We start from the raw sequence: 20,530 nt of genomic DNA, 5'->3' as shown, positions 1-20,530 counted from the left end.
GTGTGGTGGCACACACCTATAGTCCTAGGTACTTAGGAGACTGAGGTGGGAGGATTGCTCTAGCCCAGGCGGTCAAGGCTGCAGTGAACCATGATTACGCCACTGCACTTTAGCTTGGGCAACAGAGGGAGACCCTGCCTCCAAAAAAAAAGAGTATAGGACCAGCTGATATAACAAGCAGTAACTGTCCCTACTGTCCCAACGCTGAGATACCGTGATCAAGGAAAAGACTCCCCACTAGGGCTGAGATCCAGCACCCCCTTGGAGAAGGCACAGTCACAGGTAATTCAATAGCAGAATTGCTGCATTACCACATGGTCGAACATGCTAGCAATCTGCCCTCTGGAATGTGCTGAAAATTCACCCTCTGGGGTGCTAGATTAAGCTATTAATGAACAGTTGTCTCACTACAAATCCACCCAGGCAGGTGCAGAGAAACTGCTGGTCACTGGGTGCTGCTGAGCACCGTGCAGGGCAGCAGCCCGGTGCTGGAGAAGCTCAGTGCCTGTGGAGATTTGCACACAACAACCAGAAAGAAAAGCCTCTTACAAGGTCCCTCTAGTACTATGTACTGACAACATTTAATCATGTACCAGCTGACAGAGCAAGCATTTAAGGAACCCACCTCTATGTTTGCAGATCAGGCAGTGAAGGGTGAATTTGGAAGTGATGGGCAGTCATTGGATGGATAGCTGGTACATGACATATTTCCCTCTACCAAGAAAGAAAGGGAAGAGAGAAAAGAGAGAGAGGACCAGGCATGGTGGTTCCCACCTATAATCCCAGCAGTGTGGGAGGCCAAGGCAGGTGGATCACTTGGGTCCAGGAGTTAGAAACCAGCCTGGGCGACATAGTGAAACCCTGTCTCTACTAAAAATAAAAGCAATTAGCTGAGTGTGGTGGAGTTTGACTGTAGTCCCAACTTCTCAAGAGGTTGAAATAAAAGGATCATGAGTGTCTGGGGGTTCGAGGCTGCAGTGAGCCATGTTCACACCACTGCACTCCTGCCTAAGTGACACAGAGAGATCATGTCTCAAAAAAAGAAATGTTGGTGAAAATGTGGAGAAATTGGAACCCACATACATTACTGGTGGGAACACAAAATGGTTTAACTACTTTGGGTGTTTCTTTTCTTGTCATTTTATTTATTTATTTATATTTTTACTTTTTTTGTCTGACAGAGTCTCACTCTTTTGCCCTGGCTGGAATGCAGTGGTGTGATCCTGACTCACTGCAACCTCCACTTCCTGGGTTCAAAAAATTCTCCTTGCCTCAATCTCCCGAGTAGCTGGGATTTCAGGCATCTGCCACCATGGCCAGCCAGGCTGGTTTTGAACTCCTGACCTCAAGTTATCCACCCGCCTCGGCCTTTCGAAGTGCTGGGATTACAGACGTGAGCCACCGCATCTGTCTTGTCATTTTAATTTGATTTTTCAAAAACCGAGACAGGGTCTTGCTATCTTGCCCAAGCTGGTCTCCCTTTACTCGTAGGCTCAAGCGATCCTCCCACCTCAGCCTCTCATGTAGCTGGGATTACAGGTGTGAGTCACTGCACCTGACTGGTGTAACCACTTTGGAAAACAGTTTCTCAAAAGGCTAAATGTACAGTATCATAGAATGCAACAATTTCTCTCCTAGATATATATCCCAGAGAAATAAAAATGTATGTCCACACAAATACTTGTACATGAATCTTCATAGCAGCATTATTCATAATAGCCAATACATGGAAACAACCCAAATGTTCATCAACTGAAGAATAAACAAAATGTGGTGTGTCTCTACCGTGGAATACTACTAAGCCATAGAAGGAACGAAATACTGACACATGCTATGACAGGAAGGAACTCTGAAAACACTGTGCTAAGAGGGAAAAAAAAGCCAGCCACAAACGATCACATATTGCACAATCCTATTTATATAGAAGGTCCAGATTAGGCACATCTATAGTGACAGAAAATAGATCAGTGGTTGCCTACTGGGAACACAGAAGCATGGCGGGGAGTAAGCTAGTGGCTTACTCCCCACCATGTTCTTAGCTAGTGGCTAAGAACAGTGGATTTCTCTATAGGGTAATGAAAGCTTCTAAAATGGATTGTGGTGATAGATCACAGCTCCATGAATATTCTAAAAACCACTGAATTGCATACTTTGATAAATAAATTGCATGGTATGTGAACTACATTTCAATAAAGTTGTTATATAAAAAAAAGAAAATAGCGGACTGGACACAGGTGGCCCATGGCTGCCTATAATCCCAGCACTTTGGGAGGCTGAGGCAGGAGGATCACTTGAGGACAGGAGTTTGAGATCATCCTGGGCAGCATAGCACAATCCCATCTCTACAACAAAAAAATAAAAAATTTAGCTTTGCATGGTGGTGTACGTCTGTAGTCCAAGCTACTTGGGAGGCTGAGGCGGGAGTATTGCTTGAGCCCAGGAGTTTGAAGCCACAGCGAGCCATGATCACACCACTGCATTGCAGCCTGAGTGACAGAGTAAGATCCTGTCTCTAAAAAGGAAAGAAAAGAAATGCAAGTTTTTATTACTTTGTGAGAGTAACCAAGTTTGTAGAGAAACAGATAAGAACAAGAGCAATGAATGGTGAGAGTGAGAGGCTGGTTAGGCTCATTGCTAGCTAAGGTACTTCTGAAAAATTCATTAGTAAAATCACAGCTCTGGGGGTCAGTCAGGCAGTCAAATGATGAATGTTAAATGCATTACAAATGCCCATCATCTTTCTTTACATCCCTTCTAATGAAAAATTCCTAAGTGCCTAAATAGCAAGTGTTCTCAAATGATAGCAGCTGTTTATTAAATAAATAACATCTCAAATTTTAAAAAACATGAGTCAAATATTATTTTCTTCCTCCCATTTTACAGGTGTGCAACCTAAACAATAGAGAATTTAATTTTTCTAAGTGGCAGAGCACTGATTTAAATCCTATCACTTTGGCCTCAGAGTTTGTGCTTTATTTTACTTTATTATTTTAAAAGTCATCGTTTTTAAAACCAAGAGACTTATGCAAAATTCTGCGAGGATTCAAAACAAGCCTCTTGCTTTTCCTGACTGTGGGTGCAGGCAGGGCTCATGCTGCATTTTGTTTACTTATAATTGGATGGAGACATGTCTTATGCTTCAGCAGGATGGAGCATTTTATATGTTGTTGAATATTATCTTAGGATAGATGTCTAGAAATTCAGTTAGTGTGCCAAAAAGTAAATTTTTTTTTTTTGAGACAGAGTCACTCTGTCACTCAGACTGGAGTGCAGTGGTGTGACCACAGCTCACTGTAGCTTCAACTTTCTGGGCTGTGCAAGCAATCCTCTAACCTCAGCCTCCTGAGTAGCTGGAACTACAGGTGTGTACCACCATGCCCAAATAATTAAAAAAAAAAAAAATGTGTAGAGATGAGGTCTCACTATATTGCCCAGGCTGGTCTTGAACTCCTGAGCTCATCTGCAACAACATGGATGAAACAGGAGGATATTATGTTAAGTGAAATAAGCCAAGCACAGAAAGATAACCATCGCATGTTCTCACTCACTGGTGAGAGCTAAAAAATTAACACAACTGAAGGATGTTTTACCAGAAGGATGGTTACCAGAGGCTAGGAAAGGTAGTGAGGTGCATGGGGGGATAGTGCGGATGGCCAAGGGGCACCAGAAAAGTTAGAAAGAATGAATAAGACCTAGTATTTGCTAGCACAGAGGGGAAACTGTAGTCAAAAGTAATTTAATTGTACATTTAAAAGTAATTAAGAGGATATAACTGGATTGTCTGTAACATAAAAGCTAAATGCTTCAGAGGATGAACCCCATTTCCCCTAAGGTGATTACGACTCATTACCTGCCTTGATCACAATAGCGCATGGAACTCATAAATATATACACCTATTATGTACACACAAAAATTAAAAATTAAAAAAACAAAACAGAGAGAAAGGGAAACTTCCACCATCAGCCACAGGCCCTGACACTCTCCTTGTCCTAAACTCTTGGAGCTAAGAGATGCTGATGATGGACTCTCTAGTCCCCTTCCTGGGGTAACACACTCTTCCTTTCAGAAGTCCTGAAGAGTGTTTGACCTCAGGGCAGAGGACTTGATGACTCTCAAAATTTTATGCAGTTCTCTTCAACAGACCTCATATTTGTTACTTGTCAGCCCAGAACATGAGTTCTCAGCCCTAGAAGAATGTGACCCACACTGCGTAACTTGACAGGCAGCCTCTCCTATTGAGCCTCACTATTTTTGGAACACAGCTACGCTTTCCTGATCCCTTGGGCCACCCACCTCCACTTTCACCACTGATGGGTCACACAAACACTTGCCACCAGCTGACGCCCCAGTGAACCATGCCCTACCTGGGTGAAAGAGGCCAGGAAGGCCGGGGACTTCCCTATTACCAACAGGTCGTAAAGGCTACATTGGCTGGGACAAAACTCCCATGGAACACTAAACGTAAACCAGCCAATCTTGAACTTTCTAGTAAGAGTCAGGAAAAAATAAGTCCCAGGTCCATATTCAGGCTTTTAGAAGGCCTCCAGCTTCAATCTCTTATGAGGGTCCCCGAGCAAAAGGTGCGGGGGGCGGAGTAGTCACGACCTATGCCATAGCCTAGCAGAAAAGCTTCCAAGAAGAAAACACAATAGTATTGACCTGGGCCACTTGGATTCTACCTCCAGAACTTGCACAGGAAATTACAGAAACCAGTAATTTACTTAACAACAGGAGCTGACATGGGAAGATACACAAAGAGAAGCAGAACCCGAGACAGTGGAAAAATCACATCAGCACAGAACGCCTGGAGCAGACCTTCTTCTGTGTAGAGGCAGTAAGATAGCCCACTCCCTAGAAGACCCGTGGGGCTAGGGTCCTGAAAGACTCCACCAGATTCTTTATAACCCTGATACTACCTTAAGCAAATCTCCATTTCTTCCTGTAGCTTGAGTGAGTCTCTGGTTCCTGTAACAAAAGGAGCCTACTCGATGGCCAGCCTCCAACACTACTAGTATCAGTTAACCCACTTCCTTTCCAGTAGAATTTCATTAACAATGTCTACATGAACAAGCCTTTCCAAGGCCTCTTTCTAATAGAGGAGACACTGGCCAAAGTTGAACATCTCTCTGTTAAGATTTTTTTAATTGAAACGTTGTGTTGCACTCTTGCTGGGTCAAACCTTATTAAGAGGCTGGACCTCTTAATTGGGTTTGACCCAATAAGGTTGAGAAACAAACCTTATTAAGAGGCTGGACCTGTCTAGAATGGCAGCGCCACATCAACCTGGGGCACTTCATTTATTTCCTGATTAAGCCAGAAAAATAACTCACAGCGCTTCTCTAACAACCAGTCAGAGGCATCATTTTAACATGTTACTCCAGCGTGGGGATTACCTTGCCTTACCAGTTCCCTTCCTCTCTCCAAAATTATTTTGAATATATAAATGCAACTGAGTCTTAAGAAATTTGTTCTATCATGGGAACAGTCAGCTGAATAAAAAAACTACATAAAAAAATAAAAAAAATTATTCTATCTGTCCTTGACCTTAGTTTAATTCAATGCCCAAGAAACGAGACCATAATCCCTGAAAATAAAGGGGGAAAAGAGTTAACTTGCTCTTCTGAATGCCATGAAATTCATAAAACTAACAATCTTACAAATCACTTTTACTACATTCCAATGTATCCTCAACAATCTGCATTTTACAAAGGTATAGACTAATATTACAGTGAAATGTTAATTTTAAGGGGAAAACATCCCAATAAAAAGGCTCTTGGTTTCACTGACCTATGATAGCCTTCGCCACCATATCAGACACTTCTGGGATGTCTTCATTAACAGGGACACACAACATCTGAGACGTAACCCAGTGCAGGGCTCTAAAGGGAGAGAGACAGTAAACAAGCACTCCAAGGACGAACTGTGACCATTCGTTTTGTCACCTCCTTCAGTTTAGGGAAAGCTTGAGGCATCATTGACCACTCAGACAATCCCAGGCCCACATACATCACCCTTCCAAGTACTAGAAGGTCAAATGACGTGACAAAGCAGCTAGGGTCCTAAAATGAGACTTCTCTTCTGTACTTATCACAAGAATGGAAGGTCATCTTGCTGACTGAAGTGACGTTATGCAGTGCTACCAAGACTGAAATGCACTCGGTATTTGAAAGTGACCATTTGAGAATTGGCTGCTGCCTGTCCTCTCACTGTCTACTGTGTTAATGTCCTTTTACACTCAGTCCTCAACTTCTTTTTTTGGGGGGGATGGAGTCTCACTCTGTTGCGCAGGATGGAGTACAGTGGCACGATCTTGGCTCACTGCAGCCTCTGCCTCACAGGCTGAAGCAATTCTCCTACCTCAGCCTCCCGAGTAGCCAGGACTACAGACGTCCACAATCAAGCTCAGCTAATTTTTGTACTTTTACTAGAGACGGGGTTTCACCCTGTTGGCCAGGCTGGTCTTGAACTCCTGACCTCAGGTAATCTGCCTGCCTTGGCCTCCCAAAGTGCTGGGATTACAGGCGTGTACCACCACACCTGGCCTCAGCCCTCAATTTCTGAGGCACACTGCAGCTTCTGTAAGAAGCCACGGGCAGGATCACCATGGCTGAATCACTGTGTGTTTCCTGGTCCCACCCTAACTGCACTCCAAGTACCCTGCTGCAGGCCTCCCCTCTTGCTTGGTTACTGCTTTCATTCTGCATCTTGGTCCAGCGCCCCTCTGGTTACTTCTGGCTCCTGACCTTGGGCTCCACATCTCCAACCTGCCCAGTATCAACTCCTCACTTCAGCTGTGAAACTTCCAATACAGATCTAGCAAGTACCAGCCCCTTGCTGGAACCTGGGACTCCGAGTCCCCTCTCCTCTTAAAACAACTCATCAGCTCAGCCTTGGCCCTGTTCCCACACTTGGGTGGTCTCTTCCTCAGTGTCCACTGCAACTGGACTACAGAGTGCTGGGGCTCACCCCAGCGAGCCTGGAAGACTGGGTGCTGTGGGAAATGTCATCAATCCAACGCTAGTGAAAGATGTGACTGGGGAATGCTGAAAAATGCGCACCCCTGAGAGGAATAAGGAAAGATGACATCCACTGACTTGTTATTTTTTTGAGAAGGAGACTTGCTCTGTTGCCCAGGCTGGAGTGTGGTGGCACGATCTCGGCTCACTGCAACCTCCGCCTCCTGGATTCAAGCCATTCTCGTGCCTTAGCCTCCCAAACAGCTGGGATCACAAGCGTGCGCCAACACGCCTGGATAATTTTTGTATTTTTAGTAGAGATGGGGTTTTACCATGTTGCCCAGGCTACTCTTGAACTCCTAGCCTCAAGTGATCCACCCACCTCAGCCTCCCAAAGTGCTGGGATTACAGGTGTGAGCCACCAGGCCCAGCCGACATCCCCTGCCTTGATACAGATATTCACAGCTTCCTGCTTGAGGAAATGTTAATGGACCAAGAACACAGTCCCCCTATTCCTTGGAGATTTCAGAAATTGAAAACAATCTCAAACACCAAACACAACTTACCAAAAGCTGCCTTGAGGGAGATGGATTGGTGAGGTCACCACATTCCTCGTCTTTCTGACACCACAGAGCAGCTTCCACTCTAAGGAAGCAGAAACATGAGCTGTTGCTTTCTCTTAAGGTTTGAAACTCAGGTGCCTTATTTCCCCCAATGTGTTCTTCCATTAGTAGGTAGTAAGTATAAAGCAAAACAAAATAAGTAACTACCTGATCCTCTTGGCAAGATCTTTCTTCTCATCATCAGTGAGCCGAGATCGTGCCACCACACTCCAGCCTGGGCAACAGAGCAAGACTCCCTCTCAAAAAAATAACAAGTCAGTGGATGTCATCTTTCCTCATTCCTCCCAGGGGTGCGCATTTTTCAGCATTCTCCAGTCACATCTTTCACTAGCATTGGATTGATGACATTTCCCATAGCACCCAGTCTTCCAGGCTCACTGGGGTTCTGGACAGAACACGTATTTATAGAGATGAGTCATGATGTACTTTTCAATCTGATCCATTATCTTCTCAACTCTTTCTGTAGGCAATGAAATAGCCAAACAGACAGAAAAGCTCAAGAGAGTATATATACTCCTTGTACTGGTAGTAAGTAAGCCACTCCTTGTACTGGCAGTAAGCCTAAAAGTACTCACAAATTATATTAATCCTTCAGGAGAGTAAAACCTATCCATTAATATTATTTCCAATATCCAGTGTTGCAGGATTTTTCCTTAGCTCAGCTAAAGACGGGGTCCTTGTTCGTCTCAAGGCCACAAAAACTTAGGCTCGCAGACGGTTTGAATAGTGAGTAAGACAGGGTTTTATTGGGACTCTCACAAGGCCAGAGTCCCTGCTACAGTGCTTTCCGCCAGCAGCTAGGATCCTGGGTTTTACACAGTAAGAAGAGGTGCCAGGCTCCTCCCCGCTATCAATGGCGCAAACTTCCTGAAGTTCCACCCCAGTGCACAGGCCGGTTGGAGTTTTTCCGGGGAGCTCCACCCCACTACACAGGCCGGTTGCAGTTTTTCCAGGGACCCTTTCCTACCTAGCAGTCTCACCATGACCATCTCATTCTTTTTGCTATATCTACATATTCTTAAATAGATTTAATGCATGTTTTGATAATTTACGTATTTTACAGACACTTCTATTTATCTAACCCACTGAACATTTTTGGTGGCTTTATAACATTCCATTATATTAACTGACTTATTCCACTCTCCTCTGCCACTGTGCATTTGGGTTGCTTCCACTCTTTCACTGTTGTGCATCATAGCTATAAATAATTTTGTAAGGACTATCTTCTTTTGGGTGACTTCTCTGTGATACATTTCCAAAAGTGGCATTAACCACTTAATAATAATAAACAACGTTATAGTGCTAAGTATCTATTGCTAGCCACACTCCTCAGAAACTCAGTGCACACTGTCATTAACCATGTGTATGCGCTTATTTCCCTATGGCCCTTACAACATTGGGCTTGATAATTTGTATTTGATTTTACTGATTTTACACGCAGAATATACGTATTTATTCCCCACTTTCTGCCAAAGAATATTTAAAGTCTATTTAAAAGATAAATGCAGTTCAGCACAACAGACTAGAAAATAAAAAGAATAACAAATAACTGTAATCCCAGTGCTCTGGGAGGCTGCAGCTAGAGGATCGACTGAGCCTAGGAGTTCAAGACCAGCCTGGGCAACATAGTGAGAACCCACCTCCAGTAAAGATAGATAGATAGATAGATATAGATATATATATATAGATAGACAGATTATGATATTTTAAAATTTTTTAAAAAATTTTAGGCTGGGCATAGTGGCTCACGCTGTAATCCCAACACTTTGGGAAGCCAAGGCGGGCAGATCACGAGGTCAGGAGATGGAGACCATCCTGGCTAACATGGTGAAACTCCGTCTACACTAAAAATACAAAAACAAAATTATCCGGGCGTGGTGGCGGGCGCCTGTAGTCCGAGCTACTCAGGAGGCTGAGGCAGGAGAATGGTGTGAACCTGGGAGGCGGAGCTTGCAGTGAGCCAAGACTGCACCACTGCACTCCAGCCTGGGCGACAGAGTGAGACTCCATATCAAAAAAAAAAAAATCACACATGGAGAGAGGCCTAAAGCAGAGCCACAGATGACAAGACAGAAATGTTCTCCTGGAATATGTCTAAATTAGTCAAGAGTCAGCCCATACATCTGTCTCTAACTAAACTTTTTAGCAACCATCACTAAGATGAAAACAGTTACATAATTCAGGGTTCAAAAGATGAAAGCAAACAAATTCTTCAGGTGAAATTCTGACACCAAAATCAGAAATTTCTCTCAAGGGTTCTCACAAGGATGTCACAGTAGAAGAGCACGAATAAGGCTGAGAACAAACCCCCAGGACTGGCTGTCACAGACCTCATCTACACAGGCCATTGACATCACACGCCAAGCGCCGATACATCCTGTGGAAGCCCACAGCAGTCTGACCGTCTGGCTTAACTCTAAAAGGATGGCAGGATATGGGGTCAGAGGCAGTCACCTCATTCCCTCAGTGAAAATGGCCAAGCACTCATGGCACTTTGTGATCACCTTGACTGCAGCCCTAATCACTGTCAACTAGTTACCCATATACATGCCATTTGGTTGAATTAAAATTGATCCCTTTTACCTTTAGTAAAGTTTAGATATTTCACTGTACTAAGCTCTTATTTATATTCATGACTTCCCATGTTTTTTATTGCACAGATTTTTAAAAAGTTAATACTATTAAGCCTTTTATCTGGTCATTAAAAACAATTCTTTTGGCCAGGCGCAGTGCCTCACACCTGTAATCCCAGCACTTTGGGAGGCCGAGGCGGGTGGATCACCTTAGGTCAGGAGTTCAAGACCCGCCTGGCCAACATGGCAAAACCTCGTCTCTACTAAAAATACAAAAATTAGCTGGGCGTGCTACTGCACACCTGTAATCCAGCTACTCGGGAGGCTGAGGCAGGAGAATCGCTTGAACCCGGGAGGTGGAGGTTGCAGTCAGCCAAGATCACGCCATTGCACTCCAGCCTGGGTGGCAGAGCAATACTCTGTCTCAAAAACAAACAAACAAAACAAACAAACAAACAAATTTTTTGTAAGTTTTTAATTTTATTTCTCTTTTTATTTGTTTTTTAATATATAGAAACAAGGTCTCACTATGTTGCCCAGTCTTGTCTCAAACTCCTGGGCTTAACTGGTCCTCCTGCCTTGACCTCTAGAAGTGCTGGGATTACAGGTGTGAGCCACTATGCCCAGGTAAAACAATTTTTTGATAGTTCAATTTTTGCTCCTCTCTACAGCTGAAATACGTATCCAAAGGTACTGTTCATATATATATATATATATTTTTTTTTCTTTTCTTTTCTTTTCTTTTTTTTTCCCCCAAGACGGAGTCTCGCTCTCTCACGCAGGCTGCAGTGGTGTGATCTCATTGTAACCTCTGCCTCCCTGGTTCAAGCGATTCTCCTGCCTCGGCCTCCCAAGTAGCTGGAATTACAGGCATGAACCATCATGCCCAGCTAATTTTTTTTTTTTTTTTTTTTTGAGACAGTCTCGCTCTGTCACTCAGGCTGGAGTACAATGGTGTGATCTTGGCTCAGTGCAACCTCCACCTCCCAGTTCAAGTGATTCTCCTGCCTCAGCCTCCTGAGTAGCTGGGATTACAGGCACCTGCTACAATGCTCAGATAACTTTTGTATTTTTAGTAGTGATGGAGTTTCCCCATGTTGACCAGGCTGGTCTGGAACTCCTAGCCTCAACTCATCTGGCTGCCTCGGCCTCCCAAAGTGATGGGATTATAGGCATGAGCCACCATACCCAGCTCATATCCTAATCTACTTTCTTCTCAATTTTTTCATGTCAAGCTCTTTAATTTGGCTGGAATGTAAGGTGCATGGTATGAAACACAGAACTAAAACTCTATACAAGTGTATCTGTCATTACCATCAGCAGTTAGTAAAGCACAACCTTGTTCCCCCTCGTCCTCCCAGGTGTCATGTAACTTGCTCCTGAGAAATTAAATCTATTTCTGAAATCTCTGGCTGATATCACTGTTCTGTATTTTCATTTTTTACCCAAATCTCATCTAGGTGTGATGACTTTCATTTTAGAATGTATTAAAAACTCTGCTGGATTTAGAAACATCCCCGCTTCACAAATTCTTGCTTTTTACCCCCTCACAAAAAAATCATATGGTATATTTGTTTCCTTGTTTTTCTATAATAAATAATGTAACACTGTAATTCAAATGATATTTTAAGTGTTTATACTGACCTGCAAAGTATTTCTTTTTTTTTTTTTGAGACGGAGTCTCACTCTGTTGCCCAGGCTGGAGTGCAGTGGTGCAAACTTGGCTCACTGAAACCTCCGCCTCCCAGGTTAAAGCAATTCCCCTGCCTCAGTCTCCTGAGTAGCTGGGACTACAGGCGTATGCCACCACGCCTGGCTAATTTTTGTATCTTTAGTAGACAAAGAGTTTCGCCATGTGGGCCAGGCTGGTCTGTAACTCTTGACCTCAAGTGATCCGCCTGCCTCAGCCTCCCAAAGCACTGGGAGTGTGATGACTAGGTTTTCACATGTGAGATATGCCTCACTCAAACCTTGTTACAACACTGGCACATTGCCCGTCGGATGTGAACAAAGACAAAAAAAGACCCTCACGCTCATAAGGGTGGAACTTGCTGTGACAGAGTTCATCTTGGCAGTGCTTGCTGAACACTTCCTGAATCCGGACTTCACTCATTGTGAGAGTCTCACAGAGAGAGGTTCTTCAGGTGAGGGTTATTGTCTTTAATTTCTTCTTCTGGAACACACTGTGTTGCCTTCTCCAAAACATCTGCAACCTCTAACGAGTCCTTGCAGAAGCCCTGAATGCTATACATATTTCCCTCCTCCACCAATTTTTGGCTGATCTGCTGCGAGCCCTCAGTATCTCCCAGTGCTTGCTTATCTTCTTCCACAGCCTCCTTCAGCTGCTCTTCTAACTTGACTTCTTCCATGAGTATCTCGTCCATAGAGGGAGTATCTGTCCCCCATTTGGTTTGGATCCACATCCTCTTCCAAGTGCTGGCAACTGTTCTTTTGTTTTGTAGCTGTGTGCAGAACTGAGGAGAAGGCCTGGAGACAATGCCAACACCGGGAGACCGCGTGGCACCAGCCTCACGCATAGAGCCGCCGTGGCTGCCCCGGGATGATGATTTAAGTTTCCCCTCGCCTATCACTATATGCTTCTATGAAATGTTTTTAATTATTTTTATTCCTTCAGCATAATTAGCAAATACATCTTTTATCTACTTTTTTTCCTTATGACTTACAGATTCTGAGAGCTCAGAGATATTTCCACTGCCTCACCTCTCATCCTCACTGCTTCTAGTTTTAAAATTAGGTCCTGGGTTGCTACCCCTGCTGAAGTTCTCACAATAATTAAAGCCTATTTGCTGGTTAAAGTTGCTTTGTTTTGGATACATACTTCTGTTCTTCTTACATTAATTACACAGCAGGGCAAATTACTCCTTGCATAAATATATAGTTTAGAATAATGAAGTCATTTTAAAATATAGAAGGACACTTATCTTTCTACTTATTCTGGGAAAGATCATGGAAATGAAGATACAGTCATGTCTTAAACTGTATATTTTTTGTCCTCATTCAGGTACAAGGCTTTAAGTACATAATATATAATCAGTATCACTTTTTTTTTTTTTGAGACAGAGTTTTTTTGCTCCTGTTGCCAAGGCTGGAGTGCAATGGCGCAATCTCGGCTACCTGCAACCTTCGCCTCCCAGGTTCAAGTGATTCTCCTGCCTCAGCCTGCCTAGTAGCTAGGATGACAGGCGCCTGCCACCACACCCAGCTAATTTTTTGTATTTTTAGTAGAGACAGGGTTTCACAATTCTGGCAAGGCTGGTCTCGAACTCCTGACCTCAGGCGATCCACCCACCTTGGCCTCCCAAAGTGCTAGGATTACAGGCATGAGCCACCGTGCCAAGCTCAGTATCAGATTTTTACAGAAGGACTGGCTAGAAAAAGAACAATGAAACAAGCAAAAGGTGTTATGTTGTGCTTAACTGCTTCCTGAGAAAAAAGAGCTTATTCAGAATGACTACTAAGAAGTCTTGTTGTAGAAACTGAATTGATTGCCCTGAAGGGAGTATTAAGGGATTAATAAAAATTAAAAAAATAAAAATAAGAGAAACCCAAAAAATGGGCACTCCAGCCCATTTTAATAATAATAATTATTATTATTCAAGTTATGTTGTACATATTAGGTTTTAAAATTTAAAAATTTAAAAATTAAGCTTTATTAATTTGGCTCATCAATTTAAATTCTTGCTATGATGATTTGTAAGAACAGAAAAGTAGCTGGTGACAATCATATGTTCAACATAAAAGGATTTTGTGTTAATGACATAGCTGCCTGTCTCATTTGCAATGGAAATATCTTGTTTAAAGGACCTATAGAGATACTATAAGAGTATACATGTTTTAACATTAAATAGCTACTAAGAATAGCAAGAAAGAAAACAGAGCAAAATAAACAAGCTTCAGAAAAGTATTAGCAAACAACAATATTTGCTGAATAGCACTGGGTGCAGTGGCTCACACCTGTAATCTCAGCTCTTTGGGAGGCCAAGTTGGGAGGATCACTTGTAATTCAGGAGTTCAAGACTAGCCTGGGCAACATAGGGAGATCCCATCTCTACAAAAACTAAAAAAATCAGCCAGACATGGTGGTGTGCGCCTATAGTCCCAGCTACTCAGGAGACTAAGGCAGGAGGATCACTTGAGTCTGGGAGGTCAAGCCTGTGGTGAGCTGTGACTGTGCCACTGGGCTCCAGTCTAGGAGACAGAGTAACACCCTGCTTCAAAAAAAGAAAGGAAGGAAGGAAAGGAAAGAAAAAAAGAGAGATGTGTTGCATAGTAAAGCATTACACGGAAATACCGTAGTGGGTATGAAAATTATGTAGGTGCTGAAATTTAAATTCTAAAAACAGAAAACATCTAAGTGTAGATAAAGTGTTTCTTGATAAAGATAAAATGGCTTAAAAATTTTAAGGCAGGCCGGGCGCGGCGGCTCACGCCTGTAATCCCAGCACTTTGGGTGGCCGAGGTGGGCGGATCACAACGCCAGGAGATGGAGACCATCCTGGCTAACATGGTGAAACCCCATCTCTACTAAAAATACAAAAAAATTAGCCAGGCGTGGTAGCGGGTGCCTGTAGTCCCAGCTACTCGGGAGGCTGAGGCAGGACAATGGCGTGAACCTGGGAGGCGGAGCTTGCAGTGAGCTGAGATCACGCCACTGCACTCCAGCCTGGGCAACAGAGCGAGACTCCGTCTCAAAAAAAAAAAAATTTAATGCAGTTCGGAAAAGATTTTTCTGGAGTTGACCCATATGCTGAAAAGGCTGCTCACTGCCAGCATATACAGGGATTGGAGAAAACAGAAATGATGTGGGAAAAGATGTGGGCAAGAGCGGATCACTCTTCTGGATCTCAGAAATTTTAGAAAGTATAATACTGTGGGATGCAGTAGGAACAATTATCCATTTATGGCAAGGCTGCCTGGGCAGTTTTTAAACAGGTAAGAATGAATTCTCATATTGCACAGGCCCTTAGGATACCATCTAGAAAGTTTAGTTGGTGGGAATAACATGAATTTAAAGTTTTTAAGCAGTTGTGATAAATTGAGTACAAAGGCTATTTTATACTACCACATTCTTCACAACGTCAGCGGAACTGCCCCAAGAAATTTATATGATTACCGATCTGAAGTTAGTTAGGCTGGTTCAGGTGTAAAGAGTGTTTATTTTCTTATTTGAAAGGACGTTAACTTGCAGCCAAAGGCCAAAAGGGCTTCTCCAGGGACATTCAGTTTAAAACATCTCTTTCATATACAGTATGTGCAGACTTCATGCTGGACACTAAAGATACCTGATATACATGCACAGGACTTGGCCACCTAACCATGAAACACATAGTGTAGAAATGGAAAATAGGTGGCTTAGTGGCTCTTCAAACAAGAGAAATCTGAGGCCATATCCAGGTCTCTGATACAAACTAGTGATGCCTTACAAATAGGCATGGTGATATTTGTACTAGTTAATTACCTCTTTACTTTAGTACACTAATTTAGAAGTCTACTACATTACTACAGAACAAGAACACATCACAATTCTGAGCAAAAGAAAAACATCAAATCCAAGTTAAGCAATTTTCTAAAACATATTATTATACAGCATATATGCTTAAGTACTACAATATACATATTCTAAGTTAGTATAGCTATCCCGTCAACATTTCATGTGGACTCAAGAATAAATACAAAACCTCAGTTTTTAGTTCTGATAAAAATGAAAGACGTATGTCACATGAACTCTGAATTTTTCCATATTAAGGATATCTATCATGGTTCCTAACTTAAAAAAAAAAAATCAATAACAGCTCACTTGTTTTAACCCCAAATGTTTTACTCTAGAGAGAAAAAATACCTAGAGAAAGACAGCTAGTTACTTACACAGTCTAATTACATTTCTGAAGGGCGAGAAAGCAAGCTTTTCTCCTTTACAAACTGAATTCAATATCTAAAAATTATTTCAACACAAGTCCACTGCTTATTAGCCTAGTGATTACTGACCCCAGCTAGAATATAGCTAAACAGTTAAACACCCTGCTGCTTTTCTAATTTCCTTTTTCTTTCTAAGACTTCCTTACTGCATAGAAGGAACTTTTGGAGCTAATTCTGAGTTTAATGGTTATAGAATGTTACAACAGAATTAATCCCTATTTACAAAATGAATTCCTTTACAGGCAGTCTTATGAATTATTGCCACTGAAATTATGGGTCAGAAATTATGGATAAAAGAAACAGGTGTGGAAGTCACAACTACTTGACACTGGCAAAATCTAGCTGTGTAACCTTGGACAAGTCACTTATTCTCTTTGGCTCTCAACTTCCTCATCTATAAAATAAAGGGACTGAAACTCCATAGTTGCTAAAGTCCCTTTCATTGTCTAAATTCTGTCCTTTCTCTAACTGAATGAAAAAATTCAAAATCAAAATACAAAGAACAAAACAGAATTCAACAACAACAACCCTTAAAATTACTGCCACTGGCCTAACAATGGTCGCACAGAGTTAAAGGTCTACTATGGCAGTTTATACTATTTACAAGGTCACAAGTCAAAAAGGCCTGTTACTAAAAGCACATAATTCAAGTGGCTTCAAGGTCAGAATTTCTACACAAAGATGATCCAAACACCACTGAGTTGCAGTGGATAAGTACTAACCTGAGAGTTGGGTTTTAGCTTGATTCAGAGGCTTTTCTTAGGTACGTAATTTAACATCTCTTGGTCTTGATTTTCTCCGGTATAAAATGACAAGGTTGCACTATATTATCTCTAAGACCTTTTCTCAAACCAAAACTCTATGTTTCTATGTGGTTATTCTCAACCTACCCTTTTGTAATGCATCCCTTCCAAAAACACCTTGGTCTGTTTATAGATTTCTTGGCCTGTCTTGTGGAAGGTCTTGAGAAAGTCTATGAACTCCTTAGACACTCTATCCGTTTCAATGCTAGTTCACCGGTTTATGGAAGGACTGGCTTTTGCTTCCTGAATTTCTGCTGGGAAAATTAAACATAGAAAGTTTCATGACATAAAAGATCCATGCATGGAATTACTTTAAGTATCTTACCTAAGGTTATTTAAATTATGTTTCATCAAGGTTAAACTTGAATTTAAATCATTTGATGTTTGAATGATTGGACAACTTTCCTTAAAGTAAACTAAATCTGTTTTACAAGTAGGAAGTATGAGTAGACAAAACTACATTATCTAAAAGATATTCCTACTGAAATAAAAGTTGTTCTATTAGTATTTTCTTTGCCAAAATCTACCATGCTTTGATCTATATATTCAATCATGAACACTGAAATGGCACCACTAGGCTTCTCAAAGACTGCTGGAGTTTATAAAACTAGTCAACAAATAGAATAACAATCAATAGAAGCACTGAAATGTTAGATGACTTATAAATGTTAGACAACCTTTCCAAATCCCCTTTTACTTGACAAAAAGGCAAAGGTTAATGTGTTTATGTGAAGACTCACAATTATTTACCCACCATTTCGTTGGTGAGTCATACTGATCAAAGTGAAAGAATGCATCCAAAGTATTAATAGCATGATGAAGACAACAAAGCATACAATGAAGAGACAAGGGAAACATGCACTACACTATCCCACCGGCTGGGCAGACAATTCTTTCCCCTCTTCAGATAAACACACTGAAAGGAAAATGGGACATTTACACAAGAGAGGTAAGGATGTTGTAACAGGCAGTAAGCGCTTTCAGAAAGTATGAACTACCACTTGGTCTTTGACCACATTCTAAGCCTCCTGATTTTGAACTATGCTCTCCAATGTTTATAAGGAATTTAAGTTCCCCATATCCCAATGATTTCCTAAAAATAATTTTTTAAAAAGGTATGTTTTATTTGATTTTTTTTTTTTTTTTGAGACAGAATACTGCTCTGTTGCCCAAGCCGGAGTGCAGTGGCAAGAACTCAGCTCACTCCAACCTCTCTCTCCTAGGTTCAAGCAATTCTCCTGGCTCAGTCTCCAACTAGCTGCAATTACATGTGAGTGTCACCACACCCAGCTAATTTTTGTATTTTTTTTTCTTTTTTTGAGATGGAGTCTCACTCTGTCGCCAGGCTAGAGTGCAGTGGTGTGATGTCGGCTCACTGCAACCTCCTCCTCTTGGATTCAAGCGATTCTCCTGCCTCAGCCTCCCAAGTAGCTGCGAGTACAGGTATGATGCCATCATGCCCAGCTATTTTTTGTATTTTTAGTAGAGATGGTGTTTTGCCATGTTGGTCAGGCTGGTCTCGAACGCCTGACCTCAGGTGATCCACCCACCTCGGCCTCCCAAAATGCTGAGATTACAGGCATGAGCCACTGCATCTGGCCAGAAAAAGTATGTTTTAAAGATATTAACCTGCCTATTCTACAGTTTCTTGGAGTAATTTCTATTTTTTTTTTTTTTTTTGAGACGGAGTCTCACTCTGTCGCCCACGCTGGAGCGCAGTGGATCTCGGCTCACTGCAACATCCGCCTCCCAGGTTCAAATGATTCTCCTGCCTCACTCTCAAGTAGCTAGGATTACAGGCATGCCCCCCGACGCCCAGCTAATTCTGTATTTTAATAGAGACAGGGTTTCACCATGTTGACCAGGCTGGTCTCAAACTCCTGACCTCAGGTGATCCTCTTATCCCAGCCTCCCAAAGTGCTGGAATTATAGGTACGAAACACCACGTCTGGCTCTCAGAGTAATTCCTTATAATCTTTGATCTTCAGGACTTTTTTTTTTTGAGACGGAGTTTCACTCTTGCTGCCTATGCTGGAGTGCAATGGCGCGATCTCGGTTAACAACCTCCACCTCCTGGGATCAACCAATTCTCCTGCCTCAGCCTACCAAGTAGCTGGGACTACAGGCATGTGCCACCACACCTGGCTAACTGTGTATATTTCATAGAGAAGGGGTTTCTCCATGTTGGTCAGGCTGGTCTTGAACTCCCGACCTCAGGTGATCCGCCTGCCTCAGCCTCCTAAAGTGCTGGGATTACAGGTGTGAGTTACTGTGCCTGGCCTAACATTTCTATTTCTCCAAAATTTTCTACTAATAAAATTTTACATGTACCAAATGAAATATGTACATTTTAGCATTACTTGTAATAGCAAAAGACTGGAAATAACTGGCCATCACTGACGGACTAAATAAATTATCCTTTAATCCATAAAATAAAATGCCATAGAGTTTTAAAATTAAAAAGTATGCTTCTTATGTACTGATATGTAAGGAGCTCATAAATGTACTGAAGCAAAAACATAAATTAGCAACATAGTGAGATGCTCTCTCTACAAAAAGTAAAAACATTAGCCCGGCATGGTAGTGTGTACCTATAGTGGCAGCTATTTGGAGGAGCTGAGGCAGAAGGATCGCTTGAGCCCAGGAGTCTGCTTGAGCCCAGGAGTCTGACTGCACTCCAGCCTGGGTGACAGAGTGAGACCTGGTCTCAAAAAAAAAAAGTAAGGTAAGGTATGTACACTGTGCTGTTTTATATAAAACAGGGGGTAGTGGGGTAAGAATATATGCGTTTATAAATTAGAATAAAAGCACAGAAGGATACACAAGAAACTAATAACAAAAGTTCTGTGAAAGCAGGGGAGCAATAGGCCGGGCGCGGTGGCTCATGCCTGTAATCCCAGCACACTGGGAGGCCGAGGCAGGCAGATCACGAGGTCAGGAGATCGAGACCATCCTGGCTAACACGGTGAAACCCCGTCTCTACTAAACATACAAAAAATTAGCTGGGCGTGGTGGCAGGCACCTGTGGTCCCAGCTACTCGGGAGGCTGAGGCAAGAGAATGGCGTGAACCCAGGAGGCAGAGCTTGCAGTGAGCCGAGATTGTGCCACTGCACTCCAGCCTGGGCGACAGAGTGAGACTCTGTCTCAAAAAAAAAGAAAGTAGGGGAACAACAGCAGTGGTACTTAGGAACTAGATGGGCAAGAGACAAAGTAGAAAGGAAACTTCTAACCATACCTGTTATGTTTGAGTCATTTGGATATACTACCTATTTTTTTAAGCACATAAATAAATCAGGTACACTCTAATTCAAAACAAAAAGGGCAACATATTTTCTAAAATTTTTTTATGTAAATAAAAAACCAAAGATTGTGCTGACATCTGTATGATTAGGAAAAAATTCTTTATCAAAAATCCTTCTCTGTCTGATAATTCCGCTTCTAGTCATGATGGAATACTCTGATGACATCAGGTTCACCCTACTATCTTAACAATTGGAAGGTCAGACAAATGTATGAACAAAAGGTTTTCAGACATTGGATGACAAGCAAACAGCAGATTAACTCCTGAAAGAAGGGAAACAAACACAGCCTGTCCTAGAGTGTCCCAGCTCACTGCTGGGAGAGTTTTAAAGTCAT

General features: G+C 42.2%; 1 non-coding gene and 1 pseudogene across 1 annotated transcript; one reads left to right on the top strand and one right to left on the bottom strand.

Annotated features, from left to right (window-relative positions):
• Window positions 1–20,530, bottom strand: part of LOC129040873 (rab5 GDP/GTP exchange factor-like) — a 99,231-nt pseudogene that overhangs the window by 26,897 nt on the left and 51,804 nt on the right.
• LOC129041880 (small nucleolar RNA U13) lies at window positions 12,059–12,157 on the top strand. Its single transcript, XR_008503996.1, has one exon. It is a non-coding gene; the product is annotated as a small nucleolar RNA U13 (small nucleolar RNA).

The sequence above is a fragment of the Pongo pygmaeus genome, chromosome 6 (assembly GCF_028885625.2).
Source record: "Pongo pygmaeus isolate AG05252 chromosome 6, NHGRI_mPonPyg2-v2.0_pri, whole genome shotgun sequence".
Classification (NCBI taxonomy): Eukaryota; Metazoa; Chordata; class Mammalia; order Primates; family Hominidae; genus Pongo; species Pongo pygmaeus.
Note: the sequence above shows the minus strand (reverse complement) of the source record. Positions and strands in the feature narration are given on the sequence as shown.